The sequence below is a fragment of the Ailuropoda melanoleuca genome, chromosome 11 (genome assembly GCF_002007445.2).
Source record: "Ailuropoda melanoleuca isolate Jingjing chromosome 11, ASM200744v2, whole genome shotgun sequence".
In the NCBI taxonomy this organism is placed as follows: Eukaryota; Metazoa; Chordata; class Mammalia; order Carnivora; family Ursidae; genus Ailuropoda; species Ailuropoda melanoleuca.
In genome coordinates, this window is record NC_048228.1 from 39,465,127 (window position 1) to 39,491,799 (window position 26,673).

Genomic DNA, 26,673 nt, shown 5'->3' on the forward strand with positions numbered 1-26,673 from the left:
CACACCTTAAAAGCTCTCATAAATTGTAAGCAATTTTTTATTTTTTTTAATTTTTTTTTTTTAAGATTTTATTTATTTATTCGACAGAGATAGAGACAGCCAGTGAGAGAGGGAACACAAGCAGGGGAAGTGGGAGAGGAAAGAAGCAGGCTCACAACGGAAGAGCCTGATGTGGGGCTCGATCCCATAACGCCGGGATCACGCCCTGAGCCGAAGGCAGACGCTTAACCGCTGTGCCACCCAGGCACCCCTGTAAGCAATTTTTTAAATAGTGTATCTGCTTATACACTCAGTTAATTTATAGACTCATTCATCAGTCCAGAACTAGTAATATTACAGTCCTCAGAATAACTGTCCAAATATAAACTCTGGCTTAGATCATAGGAGGTCCAGGGTTCCAGGACATTCACAGCCTACTATTGCAGGAAGTTCTACCCTTAAATTTTTTTTTTTTTTTTTTTTTTTTGAGAGAGAAGAGTGCACACAAGTGCATGTGCACGCAAGGGGGGAGGGGTGGAGGGAGAGAATTTCAAGTCTCCCTGCTCAGCGCGGAGCCCTCCGCAGGGCTCCATCTCAGGATCCATGAGATCATGACCTGAGCTGAACCCAAGAGTCAGATGCTTAACCAACTGAGCCACCAAAGTGCCCCAAGAAGTTCTACCTAAATATTCCCATTGTAACCTTAGAGATTTAAATTTTAAATAGTAACATTTCATAGGATACATTAGGGTCTCGTGAATAAATATCTCAAACATAGGCTCCACTAACTTCTTACGAACTTTGTGTTAGTGAAATAAGCTGTATTTATTCCTTTTACTCCTGTGTTCAGAGTAAACCTTTGGTGATCTACATGTAAGAAATTAAGATAAGTGGAAAACTGTTCAGTAATTTTGAAACCCTAGATTCTAAGAGAGGTGAAAATGAATTTTTAAATAGAGCATTACGGTTTTTTTAAAGATTTCTTTACTTATTTGAGAGCGAGTGAGCATGCAATCATGCAGAAGAGTGGGGAGGAGCAGAGGGAGAGGGAGAAGCAGACTCCCCACTAAGAGCAGAACCCAACTTGGGGCTCTATCTCAGGACCCTGAGACCATGACCTGAGCCGAAGTCAGACGCTTAACCAATTGAGCCACCCAGGTGCCCCTAGTGCTTATTTTATAACGCACAGATCCATACCTCGTTGCTGAGTTACTGGATTGGGCTTGATCTGGAATTTCTGGTAACCTGCTTCAATTAATCAAATATCAAATAAATAATGAGTGTTTATTATAGGCTCTACTAATCAGTATAGCTTTTAAGCTTTTTGTATTGTGGTAAAATACATAAAAAATTTACCATTTTACCATTTTTATGCATAGAGTTCAATGGCATTAAGTACATGTACAATGTGATCGACTTAACAAATATAGCAGTTGCCACTAGGTACTTTTCACATTGAAATACATTATGATTTTTAAAACTGCTGTCCATTGAGCTCTTACCAGGTACTATACTGTCTCATTTATCTGATTGATTCTAAAGAGGCAGAAGTGGTTTGTTTATGTTGTCCTTGAAGTTCCTCTGTCTTGGAATTTATCATGTGTCATGTAAAGATCCAGTTCAGTTTTTCTTCAGGTAGATAGCTCATTGTTGCCAAATAATACACTGAGCAGTGTTATCTCTTTGCTAATTTACAATGCCAGCTCTATCACATATTAACTTTGCACACGTATGTGAGTTTGTTTCTGGCTTTTATATGGCTCATTCTTGTGCTCCTCTATTTTTCTATCAAATTTTCTCTTTCAGAGGAATTTTGGAATTTCCCTGGTAAGTGGTATCTCATTGTGGTGTTTTGGTTTCTTTTTAAAGATTTTATTTATTTATTTGAGAGAGCAGGAACAGGGGTGGGGGGAGACAAAGGGAGAGGGAGAAGCTGGCTCCCTGCTGAGGGAGAACCCGACATGGGGCTCCATCCCAGGACCCTAAGATCATGACCTGAGCCAAAGGCAGATGCTTAACCGACTGAGCCATCCAGGCGCCCCGGTATCTCATTATTTTGATTTGCATTTCCCAGTGTTGAATATCTTTTCATGTACTTATTGGCCATTCGTATATTTTTGGAGAAATGTCTGTTCAGACTCTACCCATATTTTAATCAGATTTTCTTTATTGAGTTCTAAGAGTCTTTCATAATTTTGGATATAAGTCCCTTATTAAATATAGGATATGCAAATGTTTCTCTCATTCTGTATTGCCTTTTCATTTCCTTTTTTTAAGATTTTAATTCCAGTATAGTCAACATACAGAGTTATATTAGTTTCAGGTGTACAATGTGGTGATTCAGCAACTCTATTACTTCAGGGTAATAGTACTTCAGGGTAAGTGTACTCTCAATCCCCTTCACTTATTTCACCCATACCCCCACCTACCTCCCAGCTGGTGACCGTTAATTTGTTCTCTGTAGTTAAAAGTCTGGTTTTTTTGTTTTCTTTTTTTTTTCCTTTGTTCATTTCTTTTGTTTCTTAAATTCCACATTTGAGTGAAATTATATGATGTTTATCTTTCTCTGACTGATTGATCTCACTTAGCATTATACTCTCTAGATCTATCCATGTTGTTGCAAATAGCAAGATTTCATTCTTTATGGCTAAATAATATTCCATTGTGTATGTATGCACACCCCCCCCCACATCTCTATTCATTCATCCCTGATGAACACAGTATACTTTCCTAATTTGGCTATTGTAAATAATGCCGCAATAATTATAGGGGTGCATATATTCCTTTGAATTAGTGGTTTGTTTGTTTGATGGTTTCAGGTCTCATATTTAGGTCCTCAATTCACTTTGAATGTATTTTTGTATATAGTGTAAGAAAGAGACCCAGTTTCATTCCTTTGCATGTAGCTGTGAGTTTACCCAACACTATTTGTGGAGGAGACTATTATTTTCGCATTGCTCGTTCTTTCCTGCTTTGTTGAAGATTAATTGACCATGTAACTGTGGGTTTATTTCTGGATTTTCTATTCTGTTCTATTGATCTGTGTGTCTGTTTTTGTACCAGTACCATACCGTTTTGATTACTATAGCTTTGTAGTATAACTTGAAGTCTGGAATTGTGATACTTCCGGCTTTCTTTTTCAAGATCACTTTGGCTATTTGGCTACTTTTGTGGTTCCATACAAATTTTAGGATTGTTTGTTCTAGCTCTGTGACCAATGCTGTTGATATTTTGATAGGGATTGCATTAAATCTATAGATTGCTTTGAGAAGTATGGACATTTTAGCAATGTTCTTCTAACCTGTGAGCATGGAATATCTTTCCATTTGTCTGTGTCATTTTCAATTCCTTCTAACAGTGTTTTATAGTTTTCAGAGTACAGGTCTTTTCCTTCTTTGGTTAAGTTTATTCCTAGATATATTATTATTTTTGGTGCAATTGTAAATGGGATTTTTTTTCTCCATTTCTTTCTGAAATTCATTATTCATTATGAGTGTACAGAAAAGCAATAGATTTCTGTACATTGATTTTTGTATCCTGCAACCTTACTGAATTCATTTATCATTCTAGTAGGTTTTTTTTGTTGAAGTCTTTAGGGCTTTCTATGTATAGTATCATGTCAACTGCAAATAGTGGAAGTTTAACTTCTTCCTTACCAACTTGGATGCCTTTTATTCCTTTTTCTTGTTTGATTGTTCTGGTTAGGACTTCCAGTACTATGTTGAATAAAAGTGGCAAAAGTGGACTTTCTTGTCTTATTCCTGACCTTAGGAGAAAATCTGTGTTTTTCCCCATTGAGTATGATGTTAACTGTGGGTTTTTCATATATGGCCTTAAATATGTTGAGGTATGTTCCCTCAGAACCTACTTTATTGAGGGTTTTTATCATGAATGGTTGTACTTTGTCAAGTGCTTTTTTCCATATCAATTGAAATGACCATAGGGGTTTTATCCTTTCTCTTATTACTGTGATGTATCACACTGATTTGTGAATATTGCCCCCCAAAAATAAGTTCCACTTGATCATGGTGAATGATTTTTTTTAATGTATTGTTGGATTGGTTTGCTTTTATTTTGTAGAAGATTTTTGCATCTATGTACATGAAAGATACTGGCCTGTAGTTTTCTTTTTTTTTGCAGTGTCTTTATCTGATTTTGATATTAGGGTAATGCTGGCATCTTAGAATGAATTTGGAAGTTTTCCTTCCTCTTCTGTTTTTTATAGTATTTTATGAAGAAGAGGTATTAAGTCTTTAAATGTTTGGTAGAATTTGCCTGTGAAGCCATGTGGTCCTGGGCTTTTGTTTGTTGGGAGTTTTTTGATTACTGATTCAATTTCATTGCTAGTAATCCATCTGTTCAAATCTTCCATTTTTCCTGATTCAGTTTGGGAGGTTATATTTTTCTAGGAATTTAACTATTTCTTCTAGGCCATCCAATTTGTTGGCATATAATTTTTCATAATACTCTCTTTCAGTCTTTTACAATTCTGTGGTATTGGCTGTTTCTACTCTTTGATTTGTGATTTTGTTTGAGTCCTTTTTTTATTTTTATTTTTATTTTTTTGATGAGTCTGGTAAAGGCTTATCAATTTGGTGTTCTTTTCAAAGAACCACCTCCTGGGCACCTGGGTGGCTCAGTCAGATAAGCATCTGCCTTCGGCTCAGGTCATGATCCCAGGGTCCTGGGATCAAGTCCCCCATTGGACTCCTTCCTCAGCAGGGAGTCTGCTGCTCCCTCTGTTCCTCCCCGCACTCTTTCTCTCAGTCTCTCTCTCTCTCTCTCTCAAATAAATAAAATCTTTTTTTTTTTTTAAGATTTTATTTATTTGACAGAGAGAGAGACAGCCAGCGAGAGAGGGAACACATTTATTTCTGCTCTAATCCTTATTATTTCCTTCCTTCTGCTGGATTAGGAGTATTGTTTGTTTTGTTTTTTTTTTTTTTTTAAGCTCCTTTAGGTATAAAGTTAAGTTGTTTGAGATTTTTCTTGCTTCTTGAGGTAGGCCTGTATTGCTACAAACTTCCCTCTAAGAACAGCTTTTGCTGTATCCCAAAGATTTCAGACTGTTGTGTTTTCATTTTCATTTATCTCCATATGTTTTTTTAATTTCTTTGATTTCCTGGTTTGCCCATTCATTGCTTAGTAGCATGTTATTTATTCTCCATGTATTTGTGCTCTTTCCAGATTTTTTCTTGTGGTTGATTTCTAGTATCATATAGTATTATGGTCAGAAAAGATGCATGATATGTCTTCAATCTTTTTTAATGTGTTCAGACTTGTTTTGTGGCCTAATATGTGATCTATTCTGGAGAATGTTCAATGTGCACTTGAAAATAATGTGTATTCTGTTTTAGGAGGGATTTTTTGGGAGGGGGGAGGGAATGTTTTAAATATATCTGTTACATCCATCTTGTTCATTCAAAGTCACAGCTTCCTTGTCGATTTTCTATTTAGACAATCTGCATTGATGTAAGTGGGGTGTTAGAGTCCCCACTGTTATTGTATTACTATTAAGTAGTTCCTTTAGATTTGTTATTAACTGCTTTATGTGTTTGGGTGCTCCCATGTTTAGTGCATAAATATTTACAGTAGTTATATCTTCTTGTTGGATTGTTCCCTTTATGGTTATACAGTGACATGTCTTGTGACAGTCTCTGTTTTAAAGTCTATTTTGTCTGATGTAAGTATTGCTACTCTGGCTTCTTTTGACATCCTTTTGCATGATACATGCTTCTCCATCCCCTCACTTTCAATCTGCAGTGTCTTTAGGTCTCAAATGAGTCTTTTGTAGGCAGCATGTAGATGGGTTTTGTTTTTTAATCCATTTCAATCACCCTATGTTTTTTGATTGAAGTCCATTTACATTCAAAGTAATTATTGTTAATATGTTTTTATTGCCATTTTGTTACTTGTTTTATGGTTGATTTTGTAGTTTTTCTTTGTTCCTTTCTTCCTTGCTCTCTCATTATTTGGTTTTTTAGTGATATACTTGATTTCTTAATTTTATTTATTTTCTTTTTATTATTTTTATTTTTTCTTAATTTTATTCTTTGCATATCTATTACTGGTTTCTGATTTGTGGTTACCATTGGTTTGTATATAACAACTTTTGCATATAGCAGTCGGTTTTAAGTTGATGGTATTTAAGTTTGAACCTGTTCTTTACTCTTCTCCCCCACCATGTTTTAGATATGTAGTGTCATACTCTACCTCCTTTCATTTTGTGAGTCCCTTGACGGATTTTTGTAGGTATAAGCACTCCTTTTTTACTTCCTACTTTTCTTGCTAATATGTATGGTTTTTCCTTTCCATTCAAAGAGTCCCATTTAATATTTCTTGTATGGCTGGTTTAGTGGTAATGAATGTCTTTAACTATTTTCTGGGAAACTCTTTATCTCTGCTTTTATTCTGAATGATAGCCTTGCTGAATAGAGTATTTTTTGCCTGCAGGTTTTTTCCTTTCAGCACTTTGAATAGATCATCCCACTCCCTTCTGGCCTGCAAAGTTTCTTCTCAAAAATCAGTTGATAGCCTTATGGGGTTTCCTTCATATGTAACTGTTTTCTCTTGCTGCTTTTAAAATTCTCTCTTTATCATTACTTTTTGCCATTTTAATTACTGTGTTTCTTGGTATGGACCTCCTTGGGTTGTTTTTGTTGGGGGATCTCTATGCCTTCTGGATCTGGATTTCTGTTTCCTTCCTCAGATTTGAGAAGTTTTCAACTTTTATTTCTTAAAATAAATTTTCTGCCCCATATTCTCTTGTAAGATCCTTGTAATGTGCTTGTTATTATACTTGATGGTGTTGCTGAGTTCCCTAAGTCTGTTCTCATTTTGCGTAATTTTTTTTCTCTCACCTGCTCAGCTTAATTACTTTCCATTCCTCTGTCCTCCAGGTTGCTGATTCATTTTTCTGCTTCCTCTAATCTATTATTTATTCCATCTAGTTTATTTTTAATTTTATAGTGTTCTTCATCTCTGATTGATTCTTTCTTATCTCTTTGTTAAGGGTCTCACTGATGTCCTCCAGTCCTTTCTCAAGTCCAGTGAGTATCTTTATGATCATTACTTTAAATTCTCTATCAGGCAAATTACTTATCTCCATTTTGTCTGGCTGTCTTGCTGTGATCTTGTTTTGTTCTTTCATTTGGAACATATTCCCGTCTCCTCATTTTGTCTAACTCTCTGGGTCTGTTTCTGTGTGTTAGGAAAGTCAGCTACATCTCTTGCTCTTGAAAGTAGTAGCCTTATGAAGAAGGGGTCCTGCTCTGCTGTGCCATATCCCCCCCTTCCCTAGAACCTGGCACTTGAGAGGCATCGTCTATGTATGTTTATTGTGCCCTGCTGTTGGGGCTGAGCTGCTTTTTCATTTGTCAGAGATGCAGTAATGCCAAAATGCAGGGTGCTTTCCCTGAATTTTCCCCTGGGAAGCTTTTATTGGTAGGCAGGGCTGCAGTAAGACCAGATGTCTGTCTCCAGCCTACTGCTGAAGCCAGTCTCACTGGTGTATATGGTTATCTTTCCCTCTCCCTGGGGCAGGAGACCCTTTGCAGTAGTGCTGGCTCCTGTAAGGGCTGCTTGTACAGTGCCTGGCTTGTGGCACCACTTTGAATGAACTCTGGCCAAGAGCATATTGGAGAGGGCATATCCACAACATGAGTTGGGGCAGGACTCACAGTGTTAACAAGGTTTGCATCTGGTCCTCTTCAAGAGGGGCCTGCCACTGCCAGAAGCAAGGTCAGTCAAGTTGGTGTGCATGGATCCACAAAGTGATGTGCGGAGAGGCATGGTATTAACAAGGTTTGCGCTGATTTTCTGTGGGAGGGGACTGGCTGTGCAGGGACTGAGGCAAGCCTCAGAGGCTTGGAGGGGGCGAGGGAGGCATGGTATTAGCAAGTTAGGTAGCTAGTATAGGTGCTGGTTTCCGCAGGTAGCTGTGTGTTTATGCTGAGGGTCGGGGGAGGGAAATGGCACCTGCCAACTCCTTTGCTCCTGGAGGAGCCTCCTGTTGATCTCTGTCCCTCCAGGACTCCCTCTGAGATTAGTAAACAACTCTCCCATGTGTCCCAGGTGTTTTTCAAACTGCTGCTTCTATGCTGTATCTCTGCAGGGTGTTGTCATGCTGCCTTATTGAGGATAGAGATTCAGTTTCCTCTTGCCCTCCTGGCTCTTACAGAGGGATCCTGCTGATTTTTAAAATTCCAGGTTTTAAGTCCCACTGGTTGTAAGAACTCAGGAAATTTGGCCCCAGGCGTGTTCTCTGGTGTGAGGGTCTGTTTCTCTCCCTTCTTCACATTAGTGGTGTCCCTCCCTCCAGAGGACAGTCCTTTGGGTCCATTTAGCTCTGGACCCTAACTCTGCCCTTCCTACCCTCTTTAATATGGCCTCTTCTCTACATTTAGTTACGGAGTTTGTTCTGCCAGTCATCAGGTCATTTTCTGGGTTACTTACACCGATATAAGTATTATCTAGTTGTAACTGAGGTGAGGTAAGTGTCCTCCTACTCAGTCACCTGCCAACAATCCCCTGATATTTTCTTTTCTTGATTGTGTGTTTTTAAGAATGATTTTTAAAATTTTGATGATGTTCAATATGTTGATTTTTTTTTTTCTGTTGCTTATGCTTATGCTTTAGTGCTGCATCTAAGGTTTGCCTAACTTATGAAGGTATTTTCTCCAAGAGGTTTATAGTTTTAACTCTTCTCATTATGAAGTTCATTTCAAGTTCATTTTTGTGCTGTGTAAGGAAGGAATCCAGTTTCATTTTGATGATGTTCAATATGTTGATTTTTTTTTTTTCTGTTGCTTATGCTTTAGTGCTGCATCTAAGGTTTGCCTAACTTATGAAGGTATTTTCTCCAAGAGGTTTATAGTTTTAACTCTTCTCATTATGAAGTTCATTTCAAGTTCATTTTTGTGCTGTGTAAGGAAGGAATCCAGTTTCATTTTGATGATGTTCAATATGTTGATTTTTTTTTTTTCTGTTGCTTATGCTTTAGTGCTGCATCTAAGGTTTGCCTAACTTATGAAGGTATTTTCTCCAAGAGGTTTATAGTTTTAACTCTTCTCATTATGAAGTTCATTTCAAGTTCATTTTTGTGCTGTGTAAGGAAGGAATCCAGTTTCATTTTGATGATGTTCAATATGTTGATTTTTTTTTTTTCTGTTGCTTATGCTTTAGTGCTGCATCTAAGGTTTGCCTAACTTATGAAGGTATTTTCTCCAAGAGGTTTATAGTTTTAACTCTTCTCATTATGAAGTTCATTTCAAGTTCATTTTTGTGCTGTGTAAGGAAGGAATCCAGTTTCATTCCCTTGCATGTGACGTGCAGTTATCCTACTACCATTTCTTTTTTTTTTTTTTAATTTTTTTTTATTATGTTAATCACCATACAGTACATCCCCGGATTCCAATGTAAAGTTTGATGCTTCATTAGTTGCGTATAACACCCAGTGCACCATGCAATACGTGCCCTCCTTACTACCCATCACCAGTCTATCCCATTCCCCCAACCCCTCCCCTCTGAAGTCTTCAGTTTGTTTCTCATAGTCCATAGTCTCTCATGTTTCATTCCCCCTTCTGATTACCCCCCTTTTCTTTATCCCTTTCTTCCCCTACCGATCATCCTAGTTCTTATGTTCCATAGATGAGAGAAATCATATGATAATTGTCTTTCTCTGCTTGACTTATTTCACTTAGCATTATCTCCTCCAGTGCCGTCCATGTTGCAGCAAATGTTGAGAATTCGTTCTTTCTGATAGCTGAGTAATATTCCATTGTATATATGGACCACAGCTTCTTAATCCAGTCATCTGTTGAAGGGCATCTCGGCTCCTTCCATGATTTGGCTATTGTGGACAATGCAGCTATGAACATTGGGGTGCATATGGCCCTTCTCTTTACTACGTCTGTATCTTTGGGGTAAACACCCAGTAGTGCAATGGCTGGGTCATAGGGTAGTTCAATTTTTAACTTTTTAAGGGACCTCCACACTGTTTTCCAGAGTGGCTGTACCAACTTGCATTCCCACCAACAATGTAGGAGGGATCCCCTTTCTCCACATCCTCTCCAACAATTGTTGTTTCTTGCCTTGTCTATCTTTGCCATTCTAACTGGCGTAAGGTGGTATCTCAGTGTGGTTTTGATTTGAATTTCCCTGATGGCTAATGATTTTGAACATTTTTTCATGTGTCTGTTAGCCATTTGTATGTCTTCATTGGAAAAGTGTCTGTTCATATCTTCTGCCCATTTTATGATTTGTTTATTTGTTTCTCGTGTATTGAGTTTGAGAAGTTCTTTGTAGATCTTGGATACCAGTCCTTTATCTGTGGTGTCCTTTGCAAATATATTCTCCCATTCCGTGGGCTGTCTCTTAGTTTTTTTGACTGTTTCCTTGGCTGTGCAGAAGCTCTTTATCCTGATAAAGTCCCATAAGTTCATTTTATCTTTTATTTCTCTTGCCTTTGGAGATGTGTCGTGAAAAAGGTTGCTCTGGCCGATGTCATAGAAGTTGTTGCCTATGTTCTCCTCTAGAATTTTGATGGATTCCTGTCTCACATTGAGGTCTTTCATCCATTTGGAGTTTATTTTTGTGTATGGTGTGAGAGAGTGGTCAAGTTTCATTCTTTTGCATGTAGCTGTCCAATTTTCCCAGCACCATTTATTGAAGAGACTGTCTTTTTTCCACCGGATGTTTTTTCCTGCTTTATCAAAGATTAGTTGCCCAAAGAGCCGAGGGTCCATTTCTGGGTTCTCTATTCTGTTCCATTGGTCGATGTGTCTGTTTTTGTGCCAGTACCATGCTGTCTTTGTGATCACAGCTTTGTAGTACAGCTCGAAATCCGGCATTGTGATGCCCCCAGCTTTGTTTTTCCTTTTCAACAGTTCCTTGGAGATTCGGGGCCTTTTCTGGTTCCATACAAATTTAAGGACTATTTGTTCCAGTTCTTTGAAAAATGTCCTCGGTATTTTGATCGGGATAGCATTGAAAGTGTAGATTGCTCTGGGTAGTATGGACATTTTAACTATGTTAATTCTTCCAATCCATGAGCATGGAATATTTTTCCATCTTTTTATGTCTTCCTCAATATCTTTCAAAAGTGATCTATAGTTTCTAGCATATAGGTCCTTTACGTCTCTGGTTAAGTTAATTCCAAGGTAACGCATGGTTTTTGGTGTTATTGTAAATGGGATGGATTCCCTAATTTCTCTTTCTTCAGTCTCGTTATTCGTGTATAGAAATGCAACTGATTTCTGGGCATTGATTTTGTATCCTGCCACCTTACTGAATTGTTCTATAACTTCTAATAGTTTGGGAGTGGATTCCTTTGGGTTTTCCATATAGAGTATCATGTCATCTGCAAAGAGAGACAGTTTGACTTCTTCTTTGCCGATTTGGATACCTTTGATCCCTTTTTGTCTTCTGATTGCTGTTGCAAGGACTTCTAGTACTATGTTGAATAATAGTGGCGAGAGTGGGCATCCTTGTCGTGTTCCTGATCTTAAGGGAAAGGCTTCCAGCTTTTCCCCATTGAGAATAATGCTTGCAGTAGGCTTTTCATAGATGGCTTTTATGAGATTGAGAAATGTACCCTCTATTCCTACACTCTGAAGGGTTTTAATCAGGAAAGGATGCTGTATTTTGTCAAATGCTTTTTCTGCATCAATTGAGAGGATCATATGGTTCTTGAGTCTTTTCTTGTTGATATGATGTATCACATTGATTGATTTGCGAGTGTTGAACCATGCTTGCATCCCAGGTATGAATCCCACTTGGTCATGATGGATAATCCTTTTAATGTACTGTTGGATTCTATTAGCAAGGATCTTGTTGAGGATTTTGGCATCCATATTCATTAGAGAAATCGGTCTGTAATTCTCCTTTTTGAGGGGGTCTTTGCCTGGTTTGGGGATCAAGGTAATATTAGCCTCATAGAATGAGTTTGGTAGCTTTCCTTCTGTTTCTATTTTTTGAAATAGCTTTAGGAGAATAGGTATTATTTCTTCTTTGAATGTTTGGTAGAATTCCCCAGGAAAACCGTCTGGGCCTGGAGTTTTATTATTTGGAAGGTTGTTTATCACTGACTCAATTTCTTCATAGTTAATTGGCCTATTTAAGAAATCTATTTCTTCCTGTTTCAGTCTTGGTAGTTTATAGGTTTCCAGGAAGGCCTCCATCTCTTCCAGATTGTTTAGTTTTTTGGCATATAGCTGTTGATAAAAGTTTCTAATAATCCTTGCAATTTCAATGGTGCTGGTCGTGACCTCTCCCTTTTCAGTCATAATTTTAATAATCTCAGTCCTTTCTCTTTGTTTTTGGACAAGTTTTGCCAGTGGTCTATCAATTTTATGGATTCTCTCAAAGAACCAGCTTCTAGTCCTGTTGATCTGCTCTACTGTGGTTCTGGTCTCTAATTCATTGATTTCTGCTCTAATCTTGGTCAACTCCTTCCTTGTCAGTGGGTTAGGCCTGTCCCTCTGTTGCTGTTCCAGTTTCTTGAGGTGAGAATATAGAAACTGCATTTTAGATTTTTCTATTCTTTTGAGTGAGGCTTGGATGGCTATGTATTTCCCCCTTAGGACTGCCTTTGCAGTATCCCATAGGTTTTGGACCGTTGTGTATTCATTCTCGTTGGTCTCCATAAATTGTTTAATTTGTTTTTTGATTTCCTGGTTTATCGAGTCATTCTTGAGCAGGATGGTTCTTAGCCTCCAAGTGTTTGAGTTTCTTCCAGGTTTTTCCTTGTGGTTGAGTTCCAATTTCAGAGCGTTGTGGTCTGAGAATATGCAGGGGATAATTTCAATCTTTTGGTATTGGCTGAGACCTGTTTTGTGTCCCAGAGCATGATCTATTCTTGAGAATGTTCCATGGGCATTTGAATAGAATGAGTATTCTTTGGTTCTGGGGTGTAGTGTTCTATATATATCTATGAGGTCCAACTCGTCGAGTATGGCATTCAAAGCCTTTGATTCTTTGCTTAGTTTTTGCCAGGGTGTTCTGTCTATTTCTGATAGTGGGGTGTTGAGGTCCCCTACTATTACTGTGTTCTTATCTATATGTCTCTTTATTTTGGTTAAGAGTTGGCTTGTGTATCTTGCTGCTCCCCTGTTGGGGGCATATATATTAATAATTGTCATATCCACTTGTTGAATACTTCCTTTAAGAATAATATAGTGCCCTTCTGTATCTCTCTCTATGGCCTCTAGTTTAAAATCCAGTCTATCTGATATGAGAATTGCTACTCCAGCTTTCTTTTGAGGTCCATTTGCGTGGAAGATGGTACTCCATCCCCTTACTCTAAGTCTGAATGCATCTTTGGGTTCAAAATGAGTCTCTTGTAGACAGCAAATGGATGGGTCATGTCTTTTTATCCAATCTGCAACCCTGTGGCGTTTTATGGGAGAGTTTAAGCCATTTAGATTGATAGAGATTATTGACAGATATGATTTTAATGATGCCATTTCTCTTTAAAGTCTTTGTATCGGTTGTGACTTGCTGCTCTGTATCACTCTTGGGGCCTTTTTACCTTTATAGAGCCCCCCTTAATATCTCCTGTAGGGCTGGTTTCGTGGTTACGAAATTGGTTAATGATTGGCGATTTTGGAACGTCTTTATTTCTCCATCAATTCTGAATGACAGCTTTGCTGGATAAAGGATCCTTGGCTGCATGTTTTTCTCTGAAAGAGCTTTAAAAATGCCCCCCCAAGCCTTTCTCTCATTCCAGGTCTCTGTAGACAGGTCTGACGTAATCCTGATACCTTTGCCTTGGTACGTGAGAAATTTCTTTGCCCTGGCCGCTTTCAATACTGTATCCTTGGATCTAATATTTGCGAATTGCACTATGACATGCCGTGGCGTAGGTTTGTCCTGGTTGAGCTTGGATGGGGTCCTCTCTGCCTCTTGGACACGAATGCTTGTTTCCCTTGCTAGATTAGGGAAGTTTTCAGCTACAATTTGTTCAAATATCTCTTCTAGACCTCTGTTTTTCTCCACCCCTTCAGGGATGCCGATGATTCTGACATTGGATCGTTTCATAGAGTCAGTAATCTCCCGTAATCTACATTCGTGGGCGTGGATTTTTTTAAGACCAGCTTCTATTTTCGTTTTTTCTTCTACTAACCCATCCTCCAATTCGCTAACGCGTTCCTCTGCCTCGGTGACCCTGGCCGTCAGAGCCTCTAGTTTTGACTGTATTTGGCCCATAGAATTTTTAATTTCTGTCAGATTCGCTCTCATTTCTGCCCTTAGGGATTCTATATTCTCAGCAACGCTTTCTCTGATGCTTTTTTCAAGTTTACTCATCATCTTGACCATTGTTGCTCTGAATTCCATTTCTGATAATTGGGATACATCCATATGTATTAATTCTGTGGCCGAGGCCAATTCTGTGGCAGAGGCCACAGACTCATTATCTTTTCTTTGCTGGGGGGGACTTCTCCTTCTCGTCATTCTGATGAAGAGAGATTGCAGGGTTGTCCAGAGCCCAAGTGTTGACTGGGACCCAGGCCGTGCGCCCTTGTTTTATAGAGATCTTAGGGATGTGGGCTTCTTCCTTAAAGAGTTTATTTATTTATTTGAGAGAGAGAGAGACAGTCAGCAAGAAAGGGAACCCAAGCAGAGGAGTGGGAGAGGAAGAAGCAGGTTCCCGGTGGAGAAGCCCGATGAGGGACTCCTTACGGAGCGTTGTGATCACACCCTAATCCGAAGACAGGTGCTTGGTGACTGCGCCACTCAGGCGCTCCGGGTTGTGGGCTTCTTGATTTTTCAGCCTGCCTTCTGGGGGAGGGGCCTGCCTGCCGGTACTCAGAAAACCCTGTTTGGGTAGAGTCTCTGTGTCCCTTGCGAGGGGGGATGGGGATGGGCACCCTGTGAGCCGGTATTTCCGGGCTTTTGTTCTCTGGCGGCTTTCCCTGGCGGTTTGCTATGCCTCTTCTGAGAGAGCAGCAGCGGCTGAAATTCAGCCTCTGTCTCAGAACAGAGGGATCGCGGATCGTTCTCCACTGATGTTCTGGCCACTTTAACTCTGTTTCTGTTGGTGCTGCTCAACCCTGCAGCATCCCGGGCTGTGCGCCCCACACCCGGCGTCCCAGCCCTCACTTCCAGGGCCGGCACGTCTCTGTCCTTTGTGTTTCCAACCCCGCCCGCCGCCAGCCGCCCCGCGCGGGCTCCCGGAGCTCCCCGTCTCAGTCTGGTGTCTCACGGGTGCTGACCGCGAGTCCGCCTGCTCCCCCGTGCAGGTGGCCCTCCAGCCGCCAGCCGCCCCGCGGACGCTCCCGGAGCTCCCGGTCTCAGCCTCGATCCAGTGAGCACACCGGAGCTCCGGAGCTCCGTGAGATGCTTGGTGGTGCACGCTCCCGGCTCACGGACTCAGTCTGCCGTTTCCAGAGTGCGGGTCCGCGGTCCGCCCGCTCCCCGGTGCAGGTGGCCCGCCAGCCGCCCTGCGCGCGCGCTCCTGGAGCTCGCGTTCTAAGTCTGTTGTCTCGCGGGTGCCGTCCGCGAGTCCGCCTGCTCCCCCGTGCAGGTGGCCCGCCAACCGCCAGCCGTCCCGCGTGCGCTCCCGGAGCTCCCTTCTCAGCCTGCTGTCTCAAGCGTGCGGGTCCGCGGTCTGTCCGCTCCCCCTTGCAGGTGGCTACCGCTTCCCGGCGCCCTGACACGGCGGCTCCCTCCCCCTTCTGTTTAGCTTCCGATATCTGTGCGCGGTTTCACGGCTCCCCGCTTCGTACCTCGATACTCAGCGCTGGAGATGTTCATTTGTAGAGATCCAGATGTATCTTCCTGCGTCTCAGGCTGATTCCGTGGATGTTCCTGCTGGTCTGGTACCTATCCAGCTCAACTCAGGGGACCGGCTGAAAAAGGGGTCCCCTACTCCTCCGCCATCTTAACCTCCCCCGACTACTACCATTTCTTGAAAGTACTATTTTTCCCATTGAATTCTCTTAGTCTTTTCGAAAATTAATGGACTATGATTGCCAGGGTTTATTTCTAGACACTCAATTTTATTCCATTGATCTCTATACATCTACACTTAGTCCACTACCACATTGTCTTGATTACTGTAGCTTTTTAGTAAGTTTTGAAATCAAGAAATGTCAGTTTCCAGCTGTGTTTTTCTTTTTAAGGTTGTTTTAGCTATTCTAGGTCCCTTGCTTTTCCAAGTGAATATAGGTTCATCTTATAAATTTCTGTAAAAAAAGCCAGGGAGTATTTTTATAAGAATTTTGTTGAATCTATAGATCAGTTTAGGGAGTTTTATCATCTTGACAATATTATATTTTCCAATCCGTGAATATGGATATCTTTCCACTTACATATATCTTCTTTAATTTATTTCAGCAATGTTTTGTCATTTTCAGGGTAAAAATTTTATACTTCTTTTGTTGAATCTTAATAAATATTTCTTTTGGGTGCTATTCTAAATACAGTTGTTTTAATTTTTTTGTTTTTCATTGGTGGTGCTAACAAAGTTTTAATTCACATTCATTTTATTATGAATGTAGTTAGACATCTTTACTGGATAACTGTTTAAGGGCCCTTTGCCTTTCTTTCTCGTGATGTGTTTATTCCTGTCTTTTGCCCGTTTTCCTATGAGGTCTTTAGGTTTTTTTTTTTTTCCCCCTTGTTGAACATATATTTATTTTTAGCCTTCACATCCTCTAATAAACACATTTAAAATGAATTTTCCTCTCAGTATCATTCTAGTAGATTACTTTCAATATTACCATATCACTTTTTTTTATGGGTTGAATTGTCCAGGATATAAAGCCTGAGACTGAAGTTTCAAACTGCAATTGTATTGAGTTATGCTCTTTAGAGCTACCCCTGTAAACCATAGAGAAATATAGGATTAGGGAGAAGTTGAAATTCCATGTAGTTGTAACAAAAGCCTCAGTCAGTCACCAATTTACTTAGAAACTTAGATGGCCTTTCAGCGATCTCTCAAATTGAGTCAAGGAGGCTGGTCCAGTTAACCCATTTTCATCAGTCACTGGAGATGAACTGTGCCTAGGGAGGTGGTATAATCTTGGGGTAGCCATGAGCCGTAAGCAGGCAACACTCTCAGCAGCATGTTTCATGAATGAAACAAGAGGGAATGTGATATCATTCCACAGAAACCACTATATTTTTATAATGTGTTAATAATGTTTTTGTAGTATAGTATGGCACGGTAATATTTTTCTATGAAGCGAACATTGGACTGTAAGCTGTGTATGTTTTATATGACTATTCTAAGGAAATTTCTAATATCCTCATTTCTAGGACCAGTAAAAGCCCCCCTAGGGAATATTAGAGATTAGCAGGAATTGCTTTCCCTAAGTTTTAATAGTTATTAAAATGGGTGCTGGATTTTCATTGGTTTGGATGGTATGACTTAATAAAAGAAAGTTAATCTAGTCTTCTGCCATTTGGTAGGTTTGATATTCTGCGTTATTAATTTTTCTGTTACTTTTGCTGTAAAATAGGACTTACAAGGTTTTCTTTGAAACTTAAGACCATAAGAGAAAGTCTTAGTTCATGGTACTCAATTTGTAGAGTAGTGTTGTAAAACACATGCATTTAACTGAACACATTTAAAATTAAGGGACAGATCCGGTTTTATAGCTTCTGTCCATCATCCCAGTTAGTGAACTGGGCTCCTTAGAAGCATGAGATCAGGGACATGACTTTCTTCTTACCTCAGTTATCTTAGTTTTCACTTTATTCTTACATTGGGTACAAGCTTCTAACAGTATTGAGTATACTTTTTAACATTAAAAAAAATTTCTTGTCCAATGAAACTTCTAAATACAGACCAACTTCTTCAACTTTAGTATTTATAGCAGACACAAGTCTTATGTTGTCCTCAGATTGCCTTGGAATTACCGCCTCCCAGACCAGTCTGCCATCAGTGTTTGACCTTTTACCTGCTTTGGGAATGTTGGATCCTTCTCCTTGGCTGCTGCCTTGAAGCTGGGTCAACCAGCTACTTGCACTGAGTTTCTGGCTTCCCCCACCATTGGACCCTATACTGGGCTCTGAATTCCTGATGGGTTGCCAGAGGAGCTGGATAAGGCAAGCTGAAAGTGTAGAACAGTTAAATCCCTCTGAATGAACCTTGGCAATGGGAAATAGAAATCAGGAGGGAACTAGGTAGATCCCTTTTTTCTCATTCTTATGGAATACTCTATGCCATGGTTTCTTCTTACAGCCAATCTGGTGAATTCCGGGCTGCCAAACAAAGCATCTGTCAAGCAAACTGTTGTGTGGTTTGGGGTTTCTTTGTGAAATAGCTATTGACATTTTACTTTGTTTCACATCCCTACTTCCCTTCTTTCTTCACCCATGCTGCCCCATACCCTATCCCAATATAGTATACCAACATCCTCATCCTTGGCTCAGCCTCAGTTTTTTGGGGGTTTTTTGTTTGTTTGTTTTTGAGAATTTTTAAGTCACTCTGCACTTACAGGGAGCAGACTATTCCAATACAGGAGGAAAATTTGTTAAGATATGATGACTGAAAGATGTTATACTTTAAGTGTTTTAAAGGATAATGTTAGCTATGCATGATTTTTTTTTTCACATGCTGACTTTGGAAAATAAATTCCTGGGGCGCCTGGGTGGCTTAGTTGTTAAGCGTCTGCCTTCATCTCAGGGTGTGATCCTGGTGTTCTGGGATCGAGCCCATGTCGGGCTCCTCCACTGGGAGCCTGCTTCTTCCTCTCCCACTCCCCCTGCTTGTGTTCCCTCTCTCACTGGCTGTCTCTCTCTCTCTGTCAAATAAATAAATAAAATCTTAAAAAAATAAAAGAAATTCCCCATATATAACAACTCCACTGTAAATGTTATACTTCCCCAATACTATTATATGACTCCTTTGAATTTAAATTTTCCTTTGACTAAAAAGTGTTCAAAAGCTGAGAATGTTAGAAAAAACTACATATTTGTTTCATATGTTATTTAGTTAATTGAAAAATGTATTTGTTAAATGACATTAACAAAGAGACTGACGATCCCTAATGACCTTTAGCTGAGATATTTTTGTCAATATTCTTGACACTTTGCATTAAACGTACTGTGCATACTTAGTTTCCATCATTTAATAATGTCAGCAACATCCAAATGTACTCTCCAGTAATTAAATTTGCTAATTGCTGCTGGTGATGATCCATTTTGATCAAATTCCACCTCATTTCTTTGTTTCCTTTGCTTTTTGTCTATAGATCTGTAAATTAATCCTCTTGTTTGAGACAAGTGCATCAATGTAATCAATAAGGTAATCAGTAATATTATAGCTGTTTCTGATGCTTAAGAGGTAAAGGAATTTTAAGAGTTTGAATAAAGCCTCCCATGTGTGCCTTAATCCAAGATGCCACATTTTTGCTTAGTGGCAGCATAAAAAAAATTTTAAAGCTGTTTGGGGGCTCCCTCAAATCTTGCAGAAAAAGAACACAGTAAGTTAATGGTACCAAATCACTAACTTGTAACTTGTAGTTCATGATCTTTGTTTTAATATGTGTATGTAATTAAGTATTTGGACATCAGTAAATATTAGATGAGATCAGCTAAATTCGTAGACACAAGCAGGATGTGTAACCAGATAAGCCTACAATGTTGCTGTCATATTATCTGCTAATAGCTACTAAGCAGCTTTGTTTGGTTTGCAACCCAAATGTTACTTTTAGAACATTGGTAATTTGGATTAAAAAATGTAGATAGTTGAAATTTTAAAAAATGAAGCCCAACCCTGGTTTTACATAGTCATATATTTATAACCTCATTAGCATACTATTTATAAAATTCAAGTTGTTCATTTAATTTTTAGCACAATTGTACTTACTACTGCTATCCTCCATAAATATGTTTTGGGCATTTTAAAGAGTGAGTGATTTGAAAGTTCCTCCTGTGTCTGCTGAAACCTGTACCTGTGCTTTCCAGTGGTTACCTCATTGCCTTAATTCTGTCTTATCCCACTGTCACTTGTAACTGTGATAATTGACTTTGCAGTTCCCTTCCCCCCCCCAAAATGGATAAAAGTTTATTTTTTATTACAAAAGTAACATATGTTCATTGTAAAAAAAAAAAAAATTTTTTTTTCAAACCAAAAAACCCAGCAATAAGGATGAAGATGAAAATCATCCATAATTCTATTACCCAGACCCAGTCACTATGCACACTTAGGCTTACATGCTTCCATATTCTTTGCACGCTCACATATATATTTATATTGATGTCTGATTAAAGATAGCATAATAAAATAATACCAATTTGTAACCTTTATTTTAAAACTTAATGTCATCTATCATGGCATTTTTCCATACTTAAAATTCTACATCATCATTTCTAGTGACAGTATTGCATTTTTCATCCTTTGATCAATATCCTTTATTTAAAATGTCCCTATAAAGGGCATTTCACGGCTGTTGTTGTTTTTTTCTCAGGTAGTATTTATTGAGTGCTTACTCAATTCCTGGTAGTGTTCTAATTGTTTTTCATTTATTTGCTTATTTATCCTCAAAACCTTATGAGGCAGGTACTGTTCTTATCTCTGCTTTTCACATGAAGAGGATGAAGCACAGAAATTCTAACTTGCTCAAGGTCACATGGCCAAGAAGTTTGAGTCAGGGTTTTGAATCCAGACAGGCTGGCTCCTGAGCTCCAAGCTCTAATCACTGCTCTGTGTTTCCCCTATAAACAGCATCCCAGTGATTATTCCTAAGCATACGTTTTTCACACTTCACTAATTATTTTCTTTGGATGTACTTTTGGAAGTAGACTTGCCTGGTCAAGGAATATTCGTATTAGCAAATTTTTTCTGCATTGAAAGAGAGTACCAGTTCATGCTGTGGGCAGCAGTCTAGGACTGTGTCTCCTTTCCCACACCTTCTCCAACACCAGTGTTATCCTACCTTAACGTGTTTGCCAGCATAATAAGTGAACATTATTTCTTTTTAAAATTCTGGCTTATTTGATTATTGTGAGGTTTAATATATTTAAAAGACTATTTTCCCAAATACTTTTACTTTTGTCAATTGCCTTTTCACCCTTTTTTCAGTTTTTCTGTGCTGGCACTCTCGTTGTTGTTGTTGTTACGGTTTTGTAGGAGCTCCTTTTGAGTACCACTATTAATTTATTGTTATACACTGAAAATATTTCTTACAGCTTATAATTCATATAATTATAATTCACATTATGTGGATTCATATAATTCATGTTAGAACCTCGTAATTCTTTTGCCATAAAGAAGTTGAGAGATTTTATTAATCCTATCTATATCAATTTGTGTTGTTTGGGTTTGATGTTATTTTTAAAAGGCCTTCAACCTCAAGGTTATAAGAATATTTAATACTGTCTGTGTGTTCGAGGTTTTTGTATTTTAATATTTATGCTTAGAATATATGTGAACATTGTTTTACAACAGATATGCTGTGGGAATCTAACAGCTATTAAATATTCTCTCAGATTTTATCTTAGTATATATACCATTTTTTAACATTTAAACACTGAATTTTAGTGAAATTTATTTTGGATTAAGCGATGATTTAAGGATATAGTTTTTCACTGAATAGTTAACCTGTTAACCACACAGTATCTAGAGAGTAATTCATGCTTTGCCAAGTACTTTGGAATGTCACTTTTATCATTATATCAAGTTCTTAAATATATTTTGGCTTTCTCTGGGCTCTGTTCTGCTACCCCGTTCTGTCTGCTTCTCTGGTGCCAGTATCATACGCTTTATATTTTAATGACATGTATAGTATTCTTCCATTTAATTCTTCTTTTTTCTGGATTGTCCTGGATAATTATGGACATATTTTCTCCCAAAAGAACTTCAGCATATTTTTCTAGATCTAAAAATTCCCAATGAGCTTTTAGGTTTTTTCCGGTATAGTTGAAATATTTAATATTGAGTCAGTCATTGAAAAGGATGTATCCCTTCATTTGGTTCAGTTTTTACTTATGTATTTTTGTTTTATAAAATTGGAGAAGCTTGAAAAAATATGTAAAGTTGCAAAAATCTAATTGTAATCCACTAATTGTATTACTTAAAAATAATGACTTTAAGTTTTTTTATCTATTTTCTTCCTGCTTTTCTCCCAGGTGTATACACTTTTTAAAAAATTAATCAGTTTTCTATTTCATGTACATCTTTAATCCTGCATTGTTACAAAACGTTAATTTATAAATCTCTCCCACGTCACCGAAATCCATTGGTTTACATCATTTTTTAGTTGCTCTTAGCCAGGCCTTTTTATATAGAAGATGACAGACTTGCATTATTAAATTCTGTGTGTGTACAACAAGTACAATCATCTATTTCTCATGGTGAATACAAAAGCATGGTTCGTAGTGTCATACTTTTATGGATAAAGAACTGAAGTATATGACCAGTTTTTAGGATTACAGAACTAAAATAGAACTGAGAGAATTTATTTTGGTCCATTGCAATTGAAACTTAGAAGTAGGCAAGAGAATAATTAATTGCTTTTTAAGGAGACTAAAAACCAAATTGGTGCCTAAAGATTTCTACATTATCGTTGTTCCTTGGATTTGTTATCAGATGGATTGAAGTATTAAGTTGACCATATAAAACCACTATTTTTCTTTTTCACAATGGCCAAATACTGAAATTCATGTAATTCAATGTAATAGTAAGCTGAAGTCTGTTTCTAATATTATCAGCTAAGACCATGAATTTAGATCATAAGAAGTTAAAATATACTGAAAACAGTACTATAAATTTTGCATTAGATGTCTACTTATTTTTTTTCAGAAATCATGGTGTTTTATAAGTATTTATATAAACCACACAAACCGTTGCTTCTGATATTCTGTGTGAAGTGTAAACTCTATTTAGTGGTAATAATAATAATACTTCAAACCTTGGTTTTTCAAACAAGTAATCAAAAAAGACGTTTTTTGACTTTGGTTTCACTTGAGAGGTGGCAGTAGATCTGTAAGTAAATAAATGAAATAAGCAACCCATAGTATTGAAAATATACAGGGTAATTTACATTTTTTTTCTTACGTGAAACAATTTACTTTGTCATATTGCAAGGAGCAGGGATTTGTTTTTCCTACAAATTTTAGGTTAGTATATTAAAAGTCAGTGCTGATATGAGAAAAGATGTAATAGAGGGTTTGTAGGTCTTTTACCACATCACTGTGATGCAATGTTTTTTAAAATGTGTGAACTCTTCTCTGGAATATACCTCTCTAGAGAAATAACCAGGCTTAGTGGTTGAACATTGCTGATTGGGGCCAGAGTCAAAGATTTCTTATCCTTTTAAAAATAATCCCTGGAGCCCTTCAATCTCTGTGGGAATGCAGTGATTAAGCAATAACATCTGTCTGGCAGTTAATGATCATCTGGAGAAATATATGGTCCAGCGTAAATTCAAGGTCCTTTAAGTCAGTTGGTTATTTATTAAAGAGAAATGCCCAGCCAGAAGACATCAACACTGCTCTGCTAAACACTACTTTAAAAAATAAAATTGCATGTTTCTTTTCTAACATACTTTCAAAGACTTCTACATTCATGATTTGTTTATTTCTTATATCAATCTTAGCAAGCCAGATGATTTCATTTATAAAAGATGACATGAGTCTCCATGGGGTGGCTGGTAGGAGGGTGGGTGTCAGTGATTAGCCACAGTTATATAACTAAGCAGGAAGACTGAGAATAGGATGTCTACAAACTCCTAGTCTGCTTTGTTTTCTATTAGATAACATATTTTCTTAAGATAATACTATAGATGTTGTTTACTGCAGCATACTTTTTCTTGCCAGTCATGGGTTGTGGGATTAACGACCTGTGTTGTAGCAGTTGCCTTGATGTGGCCCATGTGTGTATAAAGCACAGGCTTGAAAAAAATGAAAGAATTTAAAGCAAATAGTCTTTTCTTTGGGAGAAACAAGCAAATGCAGATTCTAATAATTCTGTTTTTCTTATTTTAAATGTCTCTAAAAGAAAAAGTGAAAGCAAAATCATTTTACTAATGGAGAGTGATTGCTGTCTGTAAGACTTCAAAATTAAAACCAGTGCCATATGTCTTGTTCAAGTGTAAACTTGAAAATAGCTCTGACCTTTTAAACTCCCTGAATCGTCATCCAGTGTTGACAAGTGGCAAATTGAAGCATACATACAAAAATATATAAATATATATATGGAGAGAGGAAAAAAAAGAAAGGGAGATAGGGAGGAGAGAGAGGCATGTTTCTTAGCTGTTGACAAAATCCAGTGACAAATTTATACTGTCAACATTGTATGTGGGAGTGTGTATGTACACTTACATAATAGTCTCCAGAAATTATTATCTAACACCTTCTTGTCTGTCTTCTGCATATATACTTGTCTTTTATTTTCTCCTATGAGGATTAGTGTAGAGACTCAGTCTTGGAGGAAAAGAATTCTTTCTCTGTTATTAACTAGCTTTATGACTTTAAGCAAATCACTTAATTTTTCTAACCTGCTTTTTGCTACTAGATATGTAAATTTCTTTTCAGCAGTAATATTTTTGTCATATGATTTTAGTTTTCTGTAATTGTTATTTACTAATTTGGTGAATTTATTAATTTGCCAAATATTTTTAAAGCATATACTGTGTGCCAGCAGGCAATGTACCAGATGTTGGCCAAACATCATGGTTCTGCCCTCAGGGGACTATACAATATGGGGAAAAGAGTAGATTCCTTAAATAATTACTGAATTACGGTTGTGATGTGTCACAGTGGAATAATGGAGACCCTGATCATATGAATATATGAGTGTGTATGCCAGAGAAGTGGCTTGCTTGTGCTTCATTCAAACTTAGTTGACTTAGATGTCTCCTTTTTAAGTACTCCACATCCCCCTGCCAGATCACTTCATCTCTTCTTTGGCTGGTTTTGATCACTTCTGGTTTTCTTTTTCCCACTTCAATCCCAATACATGCTATTGCTAGAATTATCAATTTAAAAAATATGATCGTACCCCTCTCTTGCTTCCAAAACCTCCATTCAAGACTGTCTCTTTTCTCTCCTAGGGCATTCAAAACCTTTAATGATTTGGTTCGTAATTTCTTACGGAGCCTCAGCCTGTTGCTACTACTTCCCAAGAGCTCTCCATCAGGGATTGGGAGATAGGCCACTGTGATTAAAGTAGAGGAAAATCTGGGGGCTGAGCTAGAGTTTAGAAGTCATTCTAATTTATTTCTTGAAAACAAAATGGACAAACTCTCCAAGAACAGTGGCATCCTGGAGAATGTCCATAGTTGAGGAATTGGAAAAAACCGTTGGCAAGATCATAGGAATATAAGCTAGTGTAGCAGCAGCAAAGCCAAAGAAAATAGAACTTCAAAGGAAGGGTGAACTATAGCAAGGGATCAAGAAGAAAGAGAACTGAGGAACGTGTCCTGGATTTGGAGATGTAGAAGTCATTCAAACCAATAATTGCAGACGCATAATGACACTTTATATGGTTTCCAAAAGAACAGTCTTCTGAATAACACTCATTGAGAAAATATTATGACAAGCATAATGTTACATGGGGAAAACGTTAACTCTTTGGGATCAGAAAAGAAACCTCTATTTCTAGAATTAGTACTCATTTAAAATGTATTAATATAAGTGTGACTGACTCAATTTTTCAGCCTAAAGTTCTCAACTTTTTACCATCTCATGCAGTCTTTGTTAAATTTGTCATGGCACCTTTAAGTTTTCCATGAGAGAGCAAAAGGGGGAAATGTGAAGGTAGGTTTGTTTTCTGGTTTAGATTCCAAAAGCAGAATGTAAATGAATGATGACCTAATTTTATATAAGTTTTACAGAACCTGACTGAATAACATGTTTGCTATATGTATACATAGTTGGAGTATTTTTGTGTTGGATTGGGCTCAGGTAGGTTAAATCACTTTGGTTTTTAAAGAAACAACTATTACAACTAGAAATGAAGAGATCCCAGTCATGACTAAAGACTAATAGAATATTTAAAAGCAGATTGGTCTCTTATTCTCCTTGATGTTGTTAATAAGCAAAAAATTTTCCCTCCTAAGGAGCCAAGAGAATTACTTTGTTGCATCATAAGAACAATTTTGTGATAAATCAAGATGTAACAAAACTTAACAGTTCAGGTTTTATATAATTTTATAAAGAAAGGCAATATCGCCAGGCTGTCTCAGTTTTAAACTTTGCTCCATTGCTTTCTAAGAATGGGACTTGAGGCAAGTTATTTAACCTCTCATTTCTTTATCTTTAGGGATAAAAATACTAGCTATCTTATGTAGTGGTCGTTGATATTATGAACATATATGTGTGTAACTGTATATATGAATACATAATATATGTGAAACTTGGGGAACAGTTCCTGGAATGTACTAATATTATTATTGCTTAGTGATTTTCTAAAAATGCAATTTCTCTTCAGTTTGCAAGTTTACCCATTGTGGTGTTTCAGATTAGTGACAGTATTAAAGTGGCAAATTTGTCCTTAAAATAGGACATCTCTCAGTGTCTTAGAGAAGCCCAGGGTTATATATAAAATTAGACCATTATTTCCTAGATTGTTATTACAATATTCATTTCTATTGTAAAATGTAATTTCCATGAGCATCGATTAATCTAGGGGATTAATCTTTCCTATAGACATACTTTTAAATATAGATGGCAGATATTTATTTCATTTATTTCAATGTGTTGTTTTTCTAGACCTTTTTAATTTTCATCTTTTCAAAGACTCTC

The 26,673-nt window shown here is 37.8% G+C and overlaps 1 protein-coding gene across 7 annotated transcripts in view; it reads left to right on the forward strand.

Annotated features, from left to right (window-relative positions):
• FAM13A (family with sequence similarity 13 member A) overlaps window positions 1–26,673 on the forward strand; it is a 339,281-nt gene that overhangs the window by 90,900 nt on the left and 221,708 nt on the right. The window lies entirely within an intron of this gene.